The following is a 15583-nucleotide window of genomic DNA, read 5'->3' as shown; positions in this document are numbered from 1 at the left end:
TAGGAATAGAAAGGATTGAGAGAGAGAGAGCTGTGAAAGTTAGAGGCATGGAAAGGCTTTCATATGAAGAGACTGAAAAGATTAGGACTGCGTTAGTTTAGAGAAGAGGGGGAGAAGAGAGGACATGATGGAGGGAAATCCTGAATAGTATACTGATGGTATATTGGGAATTCCTATTTACCTTCTCTGACATGAACAAGAAGACACCCAATGAAACTGAAAGACAACAAATTTAAAACTGATAAATCTTATTTACAGACAGCAATCTATAGAACTCATGTCACACGATGTCATTGAGGCTTAGTCTGGAAGATCTTTGGGGAAGGCACTACTGTCTTTTCACTAGTCCCTGTGTGTACAGTGCTTAGCACAAGGAGGCCTGATCTTTGACTGGGCCCTCTAGCTACTGCCACCAAACAAATAATAAATAGTAAGACTAAGAGTTCAGTTAGTAGTATTCAAAAACAAACTAGTACTTTTTATATGGATAATTTAGGCTTCATGGCATAAGGCAGCCCCTGGCAGGCATTAGAAAGAAACTTATCCTATGGATTTTTAAAACATTTTTCTTGGAAGCATCTAATAGTATCCACTCTGAGACAGGATACCAGACAAGATGGACCATTGGTCTGTTCTAGTATGGCAACTCTTATATTCCCATGTTCACTTCTTATATTTTAAAGTGCTTTTTCTAATGCACCATGCTGACTAGTTTTAAAGTTTATCAATTATTGGATCCTAAGTCTGCAAATGTGAGCATCTGTTCATTTCAATTGTAAGTATTAATAGTGTGACAGACCCACACCAGTGGGGTACAGGACTCTGGTAGAGGGCAAATATACTGGTCACTGGATGAGTAGTTTTCTGTTCCGAGTGACCAGAGCAGGGGCTGCACTAGAGTAATCAGGAACCTGCTAGAACCAGTTAAGGCAGGCAGGCTAATTAGGACACCTGGAGCCAATTAAGAAGAAGCTGCTAGAATCAATTAAGGCAGGCTAATCAGGGCACCTGGGTTTTAAAAAGGAGCTCACTTCAGTTTGTGGTGGGAGTGTGAGGAGCTGGGAGCAAGAGGTGCAAGGAGCTGAGAGTGAGAGGGTGTGCTGCTGGAGGACTGAGGAGCACAAGCGTTATCAGACACCAGGAGGAAGGTCCTGTGGTGAGAATAAGGAAGGTGTTTGGAGGAGGCCAAGGGGAAGTTGCCCAGAGAGTTGTAGCTGTCATGCAGCTGTTACAGGAGACACTATAGACAGCTGCAGTCCACAGGGCCCTGGGCTGGAACCCGGAGTAGAGGGCGGGCCCGGGTTCCCCCCAAACCTCCCAATTGACCTGGACTGTGGGTCCTTCCAGAGGGGAAGGTCTCTGGGCTGTTCCCCAACCCACATGGTGAATCTCTGAGGCAAGAAAATCCGCCAATAAGCGCAGGACCCACCAAGTTAGAGGATGAACTATGTCACACTGGTGTCAAGAGTGGGATCTTGGGGTGCACAGCGGGGCGGAAGAAGGAGGGTGATTTAAACAAAAAAGCAACAAAAAAAAAGGGAGAAGGTTTATTTTTTTTCACCACAATGGATGACGTAGTGCGGGCACGGATACAAGCTACGGCGGCCCAGCAGGAGGCTACCTGTGTCCAGGGAGCCGCCCAACAGGAGGCAGTGCGGCTGCAGCAAGAGACTAATCGCCTGCTGATGGACCAGGCTGTTCAAGACCGACCTATGTTGCGGGAACTGGTAAACCAGGTAAAGTCCCTTACAGAGCTGAATCTATACGGGCCAGCCATTGGCTGCAGAAAATGACACGGGATGATGTAGAGGCATACCTTCTGGCCTTTGAGAGGACAGCCCTACGGGAGGCCTGGCCTCGAGATCAGTGGTCTGGCATCCTTGCCCCATTCCTGTGTGGGGAGGCCCAGAAGGCCTACCATGAACTGCCTGAAGAGGCTGCAGCAGACTACCCCCAGCTGAAAGCAAAGATCCTGGCCAGATCTGGGGTAACGACAGCAGTGCGGGCCCCCAGCAGTATCACGGTTGGAGGTACCAGGAAGACAAAACCCCGTGGTCCCAATTGTATGACCTCATCCATCTCGCACGAAAGTGGTTGCAAACAGAGACCCGGAGTCCGGAAGAGATACTAGCGGTTCTGGTCATCGACCGATACATGAGGGGACTACCACCAGACCTTCGTGCCTGGGTAAGCCAGAACGAACTCTCCACCTATGATGAGGTTGTCGCCCTGGTAGAGAGGCGAAGGACAGCGAGGGAGCTGACCCGACCAGTTAAGGAAGAGGCACCCCGGGTTAAACTAGCAGCACCAAGCCCTAAAGTTCGGGTGACTGGGCCACCAGGAGGGCCCAGGTGGAAAAAGAGAGAGGCTGAAGGCCCATTAGAGGCCACAAAGAGTCGGAGCACTGAGAGAGAAGAGGATCGTGATGTTAGACTGCCCAAACCAAGAGACCGGGGAACGCCTAGGGCTCCATACAGATGTTATGCCTGCGGGGAGTGGGGACACATAGCTGCACAGTGTCCCAATGCTGAGGAGCCTATGCAGTGTAACCTGGGGAACTGGGCAGATCCATGCTCCCTAATCCACCTTGTGGGGGTCTCACTAATCCCACATATGCATACCAGACCAGTGAAACTAAATGGGGTAGGGACCACGGCACTGGTTGATTCGGGGAGTGCTATCACGCTTATCTCAGGGAAGCTCGTGAAGCGTAGTCAGCTGCTGCAGGCTAAACGTACGGGGATAACATGGGTCCATGGGACAGTTAGTTACTACCCCACCATCCCAGTAAAAATCGAGATCCAAGGGAACACTACTGAGGTAGCAGCAGGTGTAGTCCCTAAACTCCCATACCCGGTGCTCATAGGGAGGGACTTCCCAGGGTTTGGAAACTTACTCCCAGTAGGGGGATTGGAGAAAGATGGGGACCCTAAAATTGATGAGGCATCCACAGAAGACTGTCAACCCCCAATCTTCTCTGAAATATCCCCAGATTTGTTCTCCACTCCCAGACAGGGTAGAAAGACAAAAAGGGAAAGAAGGGCAGCTAAGGCCTTGGGAACCCGAATACTGACCCAAAGCCAGAGGGTCGCTCTTGTAGGTAGGCGGACCCACGCAGCTGAAAAGGAGGCCACGCAGGAGGGAGAAGCACCTGAGTCTGACCCCCACCCTAATGCTTCTGAACCAGTAGAGGCAACAGAGACTGGGCCCCTAGATCTTGGGCAGATTAGCCCCGGGAGAGGAAATTTTGGACAGGACCAGGCAGAAGACCCAAGGTATGACAACATTAGGAAGGAGGTGACTGAAATAGATGGGGTCCCCGTGGAAGGAAAAACCCAGGGACCAGGACCCTACTTCATAATGAAGAAGGATCTCTTATACCAGGTTGCACCAGTACAGGGGCAGAAGGTACAGCAGATCCTAGTACCTCAAAAACACCAGAACGCTGTATTAAGTCTTGCTCATAGTCATCTTTTTGGGGGGCATTTGGGGGTAGAAAAGACCCTGGCACGAGTCCTACGACGTTTTTTCTGGCCTGGAGTACATGAAGAAGTGCGGAGTACTGTGCCTCCTGCCCGGAGTGTCAGCTGCACAGTCCCCGTCCCCACTTGAGGGCACCTTTAGTACCCCTTCCCATCATAGAGGTCCCCTTCGAGCAAATAGCCATGGACCTAGTGGGACCCCTGGAGAAGACGGCTCGGGGCCACCAATATATACTTGTTGTTTTGGACTATGCTACTCGCTACCCAGAAGCCGTCCCCCTGCGGAACACGGCCTCTAAAACTATAGCCAAAGAGCTGGTGGGGATCTTTGCCCGAATGGGGCTACCGAAGGAGATATTAACCGACCAAGGAACCCCATTTATGTCGAAGCTAATGAAGGACCTCTGTACACTGCTCCATATCCATACCCTGAGAACTTCGGTCTACCATCCACAGACTGATGGGTTTGTAGAAAGGTTTAACCGAACCCTCAAGGCTATGATAAGGAAGGTGGTAAGTCGGGATGGGAAGGATTGGGACACCCTACTACCCTACCTTATGTTCGCTATCCGGGAGGTACCACAGGCCTCAACTGGGTTTTCCCCCTTCGAGTTATTATACGGGCGTCACCCCCGTGGCATACTAGATATCGCCAAAGAGATCTGGGAAGAGGAACCCAATGAGGGGAGAAATATAATAGAGCATGTAATGCAGATGCGAGACGGAATAGCCCGGGTTACCCCTATTGTGCGGGAACATTTGGAGAAGGCACAGGAGGCCAAGCGAACCCATTACAATCGCCAGGCAAAAGTGCGACAGTTCCAACCAGGGGATCGGGTTATGGTGTTGGTACCCATGGCAGAAAGCAAGCTTCTGGCCCAATGGCAGGGGCCCTATGAGGTGGTTGAACCCGTGGGGGAAGTAACCTACAAGGTGCGGCAGCCAGGACGCAGAAAACAAGAACAGATTTATCACATTAACCTTCTGAAACCCTGGCATGCACAAGAGGCATGCACAACGGTCCAAAAAGACCTAACCCAGGAAAACAAGCCTTCCAAACAGGTGAGAGTGTCTCCCGATTTAACACCAGACCAGAAGAATGAGGTGTCTGAGATGATCTTCCGGAACCAAGATGTGTTCTCGACAAAACCGGGTCGAACAACCGAGACATATCACCACATCGTCACGAACCCTGGGGCCAGAGTAACAATGAGGCCCTATCGGGTGCCAGCGGCAAAAAGGGAGGAAATAAAAGCAGAAGTAAAAAAAATGCTGGAGTTGGGGATCATCGAAGAATCCCACAGTCAGTGGTCCAGCCCAATCGTGCTGGTGCCCAAACCTGATGGCACCACAAGATTTTGCAACGACTTCCGGCGACTAAATGAAGTATCCCAGTTCGACGCATACCCCATACCTCGCATAGATGAGCTAGTGGACCGTCTGGGTAATGCCCGGTGCTTGACTACCCTAGACTTGACAAAGGGGTACTGGCAGATTCCCCTTGCAAAAGACGCAAAGGAAAAGACTGCGTTCTCTACACCAGAGGGTCTTTTTCAATATACTGTCCTCCCTTTTGGACTACATGGGGCCCCAGCTACCTTCCAGCACCTCATGGACAAGCTATTACGCCCCCGTAACAGTTATGCTGCTGCCTACTTGGACGATGTGGTCATTCATACCCCAGACTGGGAAACCCACCTGGAGAAGGTGGAGGCAGTCCTCGATACCTTCAGGCGAGCTGGCCTTACAGCAAACCCTGCCAAGTGCGCTGTACGGTTTACAGAGGCCAAATATCTTGGCTACATTGTGGGAAAAGGTCTGGTAAAACCCCAAGTGAACAAGGTAGAGGCCATCCAAAATTGGCCCTGACCAAGTCGCAAGAAACAAGTCCGGGCATTCCTAGGTGTGGTGGGGTATTACCGATGATTTATCCCCCACTTTGCCACAAGGGCAAGCCCCCTGACAGACCTAGTGAAAGCCCGTGGACCTGATCTGGTGAGATGGTCTGATGCAGCAGAGGAAGCATTCACAGACCTACGGACTGCCCTCTGCAATAACCCCGTACTGATAGCCCCTGATTTCACCAAGGAGTTTATCCTGCAGACGGATGCATCGGAAGTAGGGTTGGGGGCCGTTCTATCACAGATGGTCGGGGAGGAGGAACACCCAATTCTATACCTCAGTCGGAAACTCCTTCCAAGGCAACAAAAATATGCAGTGGTGGAGAGAGAATGCCTCGCTGTAAAATGGGCCATGGAAACATTGCGCTACTACCTGCTCAGGCGCAGATTTGTCCTCGTGACCGACCATGCCCCTTTTCAATGGATGCAGCGGAACAAGGAGAAGAACACAAGGGTGACCAGATGGTTCTTATCCCTCCAACCTTTCCAGTTCCGTGTGCAACACAGAGCAGGGAGCCGTCATGGCAACGCCGATGGCTTGTCACGTGTGCACTGTCTGGCGTCCCAAGCTGCCCAACTCCTTGGCGTTGAGCAGGGGGGAGGGATATGTGACAGACCCAGACCAGTGGGGTACAGGACTCTGGTAGAGGGCAAATATACTGGTCACTGGATGAGTAGTTTTCTGTTCCCTGAGTGACCAGAGCAGGGGCTGCACTAGAGTAATCAGGAACCTGCTAGAACCAGTTAAGGCAGGCAGGCTAATTAGGACACCTGGAGCCAATTAAGAAGAAGCTGCTAGAATCAATTAAGGCAGGCTAATCAGGGCACCTGGGTTTTAAAAAGGAGCTCACTTCAGTTTGTGGTGGGAGTGTGAGGAGCTGGGAGCAAGAGGTGCAAGGAGCTGAGAGTGAGAGGGTGTGCTGCTGGAGGACTGAGGAGCACAAGCGTTATCAGACACCAGGAGGAAGGTCCTGTGGTGAGAATAAGGAAGGTGTTTGGAGGAGGCCATGGGGAAGTAGCCCAGGGAGTTGTAGCTGTCATGCAGCTGTTACAGGAGGCACTATAGACAGCTGCAGTCCACAGGGCCCTGGGCTGGAACCCGGAGTAGAGGGCGGGCCCGGGTTCCCCCCAAACCTCCCAATTGACCTGGACTGTGGGTCCTTCCAGAGGGGAAGGTCTCTGGGCTGTTCCCCAACCCACATGGTGAATCTCTGAGGCAAGAAAATCCGCCAATAAGCGCAGGACCCACCAAGATAGAGGAGGAACTATGTCACAATAGCTGTATTACTTTGAGGTTTTACTGCCTTCAAAACATTTTCAAAGCAATCTTAGGTAATATTTGAAATTAGAACAATGTTGGGCACAATACAGGTCACTTTAAAACATATGATACTGAAAAGCAATTTAAACAACACTTTCACTACAACAAGCAATCAAATCTCTTTCTATGAATATACATCAATCAACTACCAGAAACCACTTGTTTCCTCAACCATTAACAAATTAAACTAAGAAAGAGATAGTTTCTCATTATTAAAATGTTACTGTATATGCTGCATTCTGCCTTGTAAAGCAGGGTTTTATTCCACACTGCAATAAATGCCATCTAGTGTTTTTTCAAGAAAAATCACAATCTTTCATTCAGAATGTCTCTCTCTCTCTGGTTAAGATAAGGGGACCCAAGAATTCAAGCTGTGTAAGAAATCCAATTAGATAAATGATTTCTCAATAGACTTAGGCAGGCAAAAATACAGCTTGCAGGATTGCACCGATTCATGTCAATTAGTGCAAATGGATTGTGTGAGAGTATGTTATGCGTGTACTTGGCATCAGACTAGGCGTAGCCTTATGCTTGCTTGATTCCTCTAAACTTCAGCATCTTTCCTTCCATGTTAGTATTCGTTTGACTTTTAATTCAAACTTTTAAATTTTAAGTTTACAGAAAGCCGGGGTGGGGGAGGAGAACAGGTACCAAGCTTTATAAATATATAGACCACACACATATAAAACACATCAAGCAAATTTTCACTATTGACTTCAAAGGGAGGAGAATTAGGTCAGCATTGAGCACATCTGAGAATCCACATATTCTCCTACACTTCAACAAACATGGTCAAATTATACACTGATAAAACTCTAAAATAAAGTCACGCTCCATAGATTTTTCTACAAGAGTTAAATACACCATTTTGGGATTTTTTTCTGGAGATCTTCCTTAAATTGACAAACCATTAATGATTTAGAAGGAATGTGTCAAGTATCAGAGGGGTAGCCGTGTTAGTCTGAATCTGTAAAAAGCAACAGAGGGTCCTGTGGCACCTTTAAGACTAACAGAAGTATTGGGAGCATAAGCTTTCGTGGGTAAGAACCTCACTTCTTCAGATGCAAGGCATCTGAAGAAGTGAGGTTCTTACCCAAGAAGGAATGTGGTTCAACTGCAATTTTTTTTGGACCACCATCAAATTAAATAATTATTTTGAATGTTTCCCAGCACAGATATTTTAAAAGATTTAAATGGGAATTATGAAGGCCTTTTTAAATCATCAATTTTTTCCTGGACAAAGTATTGCCAAAGATCCTGTGAAATGTATGACAAACATAGACACTGTAACAAATCTAGCATCCTCAATTTACTGGGTCACCCAACTCACAAGCTGCAGTATTTAAATAGGCTGAAATTACTGCTCAAACTAAGACATGGGAAACTGGGGACAGGGATAAATGTTGCACATCATTCTAGACAGCGTCCTTTTACCATATCCCCTCAATATTGTGTGTAGATGTGTTGGCTGGGTTACCAAATACTTGCTCAAAGCCACTCACTTGTTTTATGAACCAAAACATATTTAAATAAAATAGCACTAGAAAGGGGATCTCAGGTTTCGGAATACTAGTGGTATGAAATTCCAACCCACTTGTATCATTCACTGATAACAGCTAACACATTGCAAAATCTTTTGAAACAAGGAACTGGTTTTATGGACAGTAATGGAAATTCAATAAATTAGTACAGTTTCCAAGCATGCATCACTCTCAATTTTAGCTCTTAGTGAACACTGGACAAATCTGATTCTGAACAACAAATACTCTTTGAAAGGAATTATTTAAAATAAAATATTTTGACCTACCCAATGAGCAGACGAATCCTAATTACAGAATTACAATCTAACAAACAGATAAATATGAAAGAATGAATTTAAATAACCACTACTTTTAACCTGTATGTAAATTTATTGCACTTTTCCTTGATGATTATTCTTGATGTAGTCTAAATGATTTTGTCCAACTGCTTTTTTTTAAAATGAGGTATGACATATCCAAGCTGAGTTATATCACCTACAGAAAGATAACACCGCTTACCTGTAATTTTCTTTGTTGTACACATCACATCTTCCCTCCATCCTCTCAATTTGTTAGTGTTCTGCTATTGTATTTCCACCTGCCAGAAAGCAAAGAGACAGTTCAGTTCTCACAACCATTTTTGTCATGGATGTAATATCTAACACTTCCTTATTTATATTCAACAAAAACATGTCTGAATGTGCCACAAACCTGTATAGCTTATGTAAGAGCTTTCCTTGATTTTACCCATTTATTGCACCAGCATAATTATCCAGCATATATTTATTAAGTTCGTTTTGCTTTAATTACTCCCTATCACAACCAAAAACATGGAGTTATAAAAGTCACAGGAAGGAAGGAAGGAAGGAAGGAAGGAAGGAAAACAGAAAATTCTCTCTTTAAAATATTCTGGTGGTTTTGCACAAGTTCCTTGATTGTTTCTATTGCCGCTGTTTACAAGTCAAACAAATACATTCTCTGATCCACCAAGAGATGGGGGCTGCAAAGAACGCAACAAGACCTTAAAGCTTTGATCAGAAGTTCTTGTATAGGAGGAATATGACTAGCATCCAAAGAATGAAACAAATACTGTTTTGAGGGAAAATGGTAGAAACACAAAATCCCACACACATTTTTCTGTAATTCTATAAACCTTCAAGTACCAGGTAAAAATAAATTGGGGACTAACTACTAATGACCAGCTTTGCAGAGGTGCTGAGCCCTTGTAGCTTCCTTTGGCTTAAAGGGAGCTACAGGAGCTGAGAACTTCTGAAGAGCAGGTCACTAACTACTGTAATTCTACCCAAAGGTACACAAAAATCAGTGGAAAAAGCCATTCAAACTCCCCTATCCCACTAGATGACATGAAAAAACTTGTCTAGACACTTGTCTTTAGTGTCAATAACATTCAGAGACTTAGGAAACACATGAAAGTCCCAAAATAGAGTCAGCACTCTTGCACCAAAGCACAGACTTGACTCCAATGTTTTAAGTCTGAGGTCTCCAGCTCCCATAGTGGGTTCAGGTTATTGGGGCGGGGGTGGGGTGGGGGGACAAAATTCAATGGCTTCACCAAAGGATCATCTACAGTGTGTCATTTGATAACAAGAATTGCTTCTGGAAGTGATAGGCACCATTCCTGCATCTTTATTAACAATAACATGGTATTGGAAGGAGGAGCAGACAATCCAACAGGAACAACAGGGAGAAAACAACATGGAAAGAAAGGGGAAAGCAGTGCATAAGCAGAGCACTGTTTATGCGATGAGCAGTGTGGAAGGAGTATTTGAAGCACTGGGGCTTGTCACAGAATGGTCTCTCACTGAGAGGGTTAATTGATTCTGGCTGGGAGCTTGGTTAAATGCTTGCTCAGAGACTCCAGCTCTGAAAGACTTTGTGAAGCTTGGGAGTTGAACTTTGACAAAGGCCTGCTCCAACTTTAGAAGACTTAGCCTGGAATTTAAGTTAGCTTTTAGGAACCTGGCCTAGGCAGAGGCCTTCTTCCAACCTTGAAAGGCTCAGTTTAGTCTGGAGACATGGCAGAGAGCTAAGGAGGAGATGAGAAATCCACATCGCATAGTAGGTTCAAAACTTTGGATATCAAAATTAGAGATGGAATCATGTCACGAAGCTCACATCTGGATTCCAGCTTTCCCAGAGCTCAGAAGTATTCAGATTCCTGTATTCTGATGTAAGCCTATCTCCAGTCACAATGTTAGGTGTGGTAAATGTTGCTGTATCCAGATGAATCTTTGAAGGGAGGTGGGGAAGTAATAGGGGCAGAGATCCAGCTTTGGATTGTAACCAATTCTGAGCCAAACACATATCTCCCTTCCTGCAACATCAGTTCGCCTAATGGGAAAGAGAAACTGAGGGAAGTAGGGAGGAAGCTAGATTTAAAAAAATACAACATAAAAAAGGATTTAATTTCTTTAATACTTCAGCTGATTTAAATCCCAATAGAATATAGCCTTTATTAGAAATTGCCAACAAAAATTTGATTTAATTTTCAGACCATTTACACAAGAAAGGTGTCCCCAGCATACTATAGAACATATCTAATGCTTTGGCAACTAAAGTTCCAAAAAGGAATGCTGTGTCATACTCCACATGAGTCACTATCTCACTATCTTAAAGTGCAAAGGAAACAGAGTTTCTGTTCCCTTTCCTAGACTCTGATTAACTTTTTCCCCAAAACAAACGCGGACTTAAAAGTGCCCTTTATATATGCATTTGTTTTGTTAGTGTGTGTGTATATATATATATAGATAGATAGATATAGATATAGATATAGATAGATATATGTACAAGTCTCAAAACAAGATTTTGATAATTCTGCCTACCAACCATCCAAACCCTTCTGGAAACTCAGATGAATCACACTACCAATTTTTTTCTTTCTTCAAATGGATCAAAAAATATTTGACAGTATGAGTGTTGAGATACTACACAACCTTTGACTTCCGTTTGCATTTGGTTTCCTCTTCATAAACATCTAAAATCATGTCTCAAGTAAGGACTGAACAAGAAGCAAATCTTATGTATTTCAGTTTTCAAACAGCGTCAGTCTTTTCCCATCCTTACTTTACACCACAACGTAAGAAGGCTGTCTTTGCTATTTGTATTATTCCTCTCTGAGATGTTCCAAACAATCCTAGTAATCACTTTTACTCTTAGATTAATAAACTGGTCTTCCTCTGAAGTTCAGTTGCCTTCTTAAAGAAAGATATTTAACTTAATCTAAGCTTTTTGAAAGTGCTTATTACATTCAGTCTCTCCACTAGCAGGGGCGGCTCCAGGCACCAGCGCACCAAGCGCGTGCCTGGGGCGGCAAGCCATAGGGGGCAGCCTGCCGGTCGCTGTGGGGGCGGCAGTCAGGGAGCCTTCGGCGACATGCCTGCGGGAGGTCCGCCGGTCCCACGGTTTTGGCAGCAATTCGGCGGCGGGTACGCCAAAGCCGCGGGACCGGCGGACCTCCCGCAGGCGCGCTGCCGAAAGCCGCCTGACTGCCATGCTTGGGGCAGCAAAATACATAGAGCTGCCCCTGTCCACTAGAGTACCCAGAAAGCTGAGAGCAGAGATTTCAATGGGCTGCTTTTCTGGAATGATATTGCATCTTCAGGAAAACAGTGCAGTTCTTCAATGGTTCCTTAAGAAATAAGTCCTCTTCCTTCTTAGGAAAAGGTTTAAAGTCAAAAGGTTTAAAGGTGGTGGCCTGTTAGCTACGCATCTGTACACTAACTTTATGCCTTTTGTACTACCTTTTTTATACATCCCTTTTAGGGCAAGTCTACACTGGCAATTAACAGCGCTGCAACTTTCTTGCTCAGGGGTGTGAAAAAACACCCTCCCTGAGCGCAGCAGGTTGCAGCGCTGTAAAGCGCCAGTGTAAACAGTGCCCCAGCGCTGGGAGCTACGCCCCACGTGAGCCGCAACCACACAAGGCACGTTAAAGCGCTGCCGCGGCAGTGCTTTAGCGTTGCCAGTGTAGACTAGCCCTTACACTCAATGGTGCAGTCTAGCTTAGTGATGGGTAGATTTGAAGACTGTAATTTCTCATTACTTTGGTTGGAGAAATCTCTTCAGGGCTGTTTCATGCAGAGAGAGTCTCATCAAATGTGTTAACAACCCTCTATTTTATCTCTGGATGACAGAATTCGTTTGCATCGCAGACACCTAGTTCGCAGCTCACTCCAGTTAAAATTGGAAGGCCAGATGCACAGAGCCAGTTTCCGCTCCCTGATTCTGTGTGGCCCTGCATGCAAGTTAGAGCAGCCTGGGGGTTAACTCTAAAGTGCACCAGCTGTCAATGGTCCCCAAGGAATCATGCACGCTTTTATCCTCATCTGGTGCTGTGTGCGCCACTCACTCCTCTCTAGAGCTGCAGAGTGGATGGCATAAGAGCTGTCTACATGGTCTCTACATGCACTGGGGTGCCCTCTCATAAATACTCATCTAGGGGGATAAGGTTAATTTCCATTCTCTTTGTGACACGTGAGTGAAGAAAATAATTTGCCCCAAAATCTCTAATTTAATTTAATAGTCAGGAATTTTTTTGGATAATACTGATCTAAGATTGTCCTTCTGCTGAATACATACATACATGCACACACCAGCAGCCTTTCGCTATTTATGTTCTTCTGCTGTTGCTAGTTAGGCATGGCTTTTTCTCTTTGGAATATCCTTCATAACTTCAAGATTTTCCCCTGTGGTGGCTGAACTGTGACAAGCCTGATTACGAACGCCACAATTTACATTATGGAACTTTAAGAATAACATCCATAGATTCTTTACCAGAGATAATTAATAACGTCGTACTGGATAACATACTATACAGTTATAGTTTCACTTTCATTCAGTTTGAAAAATTTTCAGAACAGACAAGGTATTATGCAGTTCAAATAAAACAGGTATTCAACACTACTATGGTACATTTCAGATGTGTTTTAATCAAGAATAATGAAGGTTACAATAAGTTTACTATATGAAAAATCTCCATTTCGGTTCCACATAATAGGGACTTTGTATGGTGACCTGTGGCACACAAACCTTCATTCAAGACTGGAAGATGGTATTCCCAGCATGGGAAAGAAAGGAGTGGTTGCACTTAGTACATTTACTTCCCCTTGAAAGCAAAGGCAGAGGAATCATAGTCCACAAGATACAGAAGTTACAATGTACAAGGCCTATTCTGTTACAATTCTTCCTCACAAGGAATAAATCCCAGAACAAAGAGGATCTCTCTTTTATAGAGAGAATACATGGTTCCTGAAACTTCCTTACTAAGTGCCACAAGAGGCATACAGTGCGGTAACTAATCTCTATTTGATGTTCTCTTAATAAGTTTGTTTTTTCTACAAAATTATGGTTTTTATTGTTTCCTTTAGAATCACTATCTCGTAGTTTGCTTTTATATATTGATGACTCATCATAAATCTGGTGAATAAAGTTGTCTTAAAGTTTCTCCTTCTTTCAAATTTTTGGTGAAGTGAGCATTTTAATGTATATTAAAAATTTAAAATATTAAAAATGTAATGCTTTAGGCCAGATTCTGCAACTATTACTCAGACTGCACAAGAAGCACCTTACTAGGCGAGTAATTCCTCTGATTTAAAATTGGACTGTGTCTATAGTAAGATACTAGTTAATATGCATAAATTTAAGCATGTTTGTGCCATTGAAGTTAAATGTTTGCAAGATTGGGACCTTGATCTTTTGCTCCTGTGATGACTTTTTATTTATTTATCTTTAGAGGGGATTTTATAATTTACTTTTAGAGGGAAATTATCTGACACGCTATCTGCTATATACACAAGCATATTTTTCGTTTCCATTATACATCAAGAACATATGCACTTTTTCCTCAGATTCAGAAGAAAGTGGGAGGCAGACCAATTGAGAGTCTATGGACAAAGATAAAAGGGGTAAAAAATAGGGGCAACATCATGGCAGAGGTCTACCATAGATCAACAAACCACAATAGGGGACGTAGATGATGCATTTCTAGAACAAACAACAGAAATACCCAAATGACAAGAGCTGTTAGTTATTGGGGACTTTAACTACCCAGACATCTGTTGGAAAAGTAATATGACCAAAACAAAAATTTCCAATAAGTTCTTGGAATGTGTTGGGGACAACTCTTTGCTCCAGAAAGTGGAGGAAGGAACCAGGGGACAGCCACTGTAGACTTGACTCTGACCAACAGAGAGGAACTGGTAGGAAATCTGATGGTGGAAGGCAATTTGGGTGAAAGTGATGATGAAATGATAGATTTCACAATTCTAAAGAAAGGAAGGAATGAGAGCAGCAGAATCAGGACAGTGAACTTCAAAAAAGTAGATTTTAACAAACTCCCAGAACTGGTAGGTAAAGTGCCATGGGAAAAAAATCTAAGGGAAAAAGAGTTCAGGAGAGCTGGCAGTTTCTCAAGGAGGCAATATTAAAGTAGGATGACCACATGTCCCGTTTTGGCCAGCACAGTCTCTTTTTTAAGCCCTGTCCCGGTCATTCCGACTTTTTTGGCAAAACTGTGCATTTGTCCTGTTTGCTCTTGCCAGCTGATCATCAGTTGGCAACAGCAAACTGGACAAAAGCACAGTTTTGCCAAAAAAGTGGGGTGTGACTGGGGGGTGGGCTCAGTTGGCCTCGGGCTGACCCTGCGCAGGGTGGGGAGAGGAGGGCTTTAGGCCAGCCCTGGCACAAGGGCTCAGGCTCATCCTGTGTGCAGGGGGCAGAGGGGAACCGTGGACTGGCCCCGGGCGAGTGTGTGTGTGTGGGGGGGGGTGGCGAGGGGGTTCAGGATGGCCCTGTGTGGTGTCACATTTTCCCTTTTGGAAAATATGGTTAGCCTATATTAAAGGTACAACAGCTAACTATCCCGATGCAAAGGAATGAAAGGAGAATAATAAGATGCTAATATATGGCTCTATCAGGAGCTCTTTAATGACATGAAAATCAAAAAAAGAATCCTACAAAAAGTGGAAACATGGACAAATTGCTAAGGAAGAGTACAAAAGAACCACAGAAGCTATAGGAACAAAATCAGAAAGGCTACGGCACAAAATTAGTTACACTAGCAAGGGACATAAAAGGCAGTAAGAAAAGTTTCTTTAAATATATTAGGAACAAGAGAAAGATGAAGGAAAGGGTAGGTCCTCTTAGCAGGGAAGGAGAGTTAATAACTAATGACATCAAGAAAGCTGAGATGTTTAATACCTATTTTGCTTCACTCTTCACTAATATGGTTAATGGTGACCAGATATTCAACACTAGTAATATTACCAAGGGGGAAGCAATGCAAGCCAAAATAGGGAAAGATCCAGGTAATATAGAATATTAAAGAATATTTGCATAAGT

The 15583-nt window shown here is 44.6% G+C and overlaps 1 protein-coding gene across 1 annotated transcript in view; it reads right to left on the bottom strand.

Moving 5' to 3' along the window:
• SGMS1 (sphingomyelin synthase 1) overlaps positions 1-15583 on the bottom strand; it is a 209203-nt gene that overhangs the window by 89193 nt on the left and 104427 nt on the right. The window contains exon 4 of the mRNA XM_065407676.1: positions 8744-8822. The gene's annotated coding sequence lies outside the window, so the exon portion shown is untranslated. The remainder of the gene's footprint in view (positions 1-8743; positions 8823-15583) is intronic.

This window comes from Emys orbicularis, chromosome 7 (assembly GCF_028017835.1).
Source record: "Emys orbicularis isolate rEmyOrb1 chromosome 7, rEmyOrb1.hap1, whole genome shotgun sequence".
NCBI lineage: Eukaryota > Metazoa > Chordata > Testudines > Emydidae > Emys > Emys orbicularis.
This window is presented reverse-complemented; position numbering and strand designations above follow the sequence as displayed.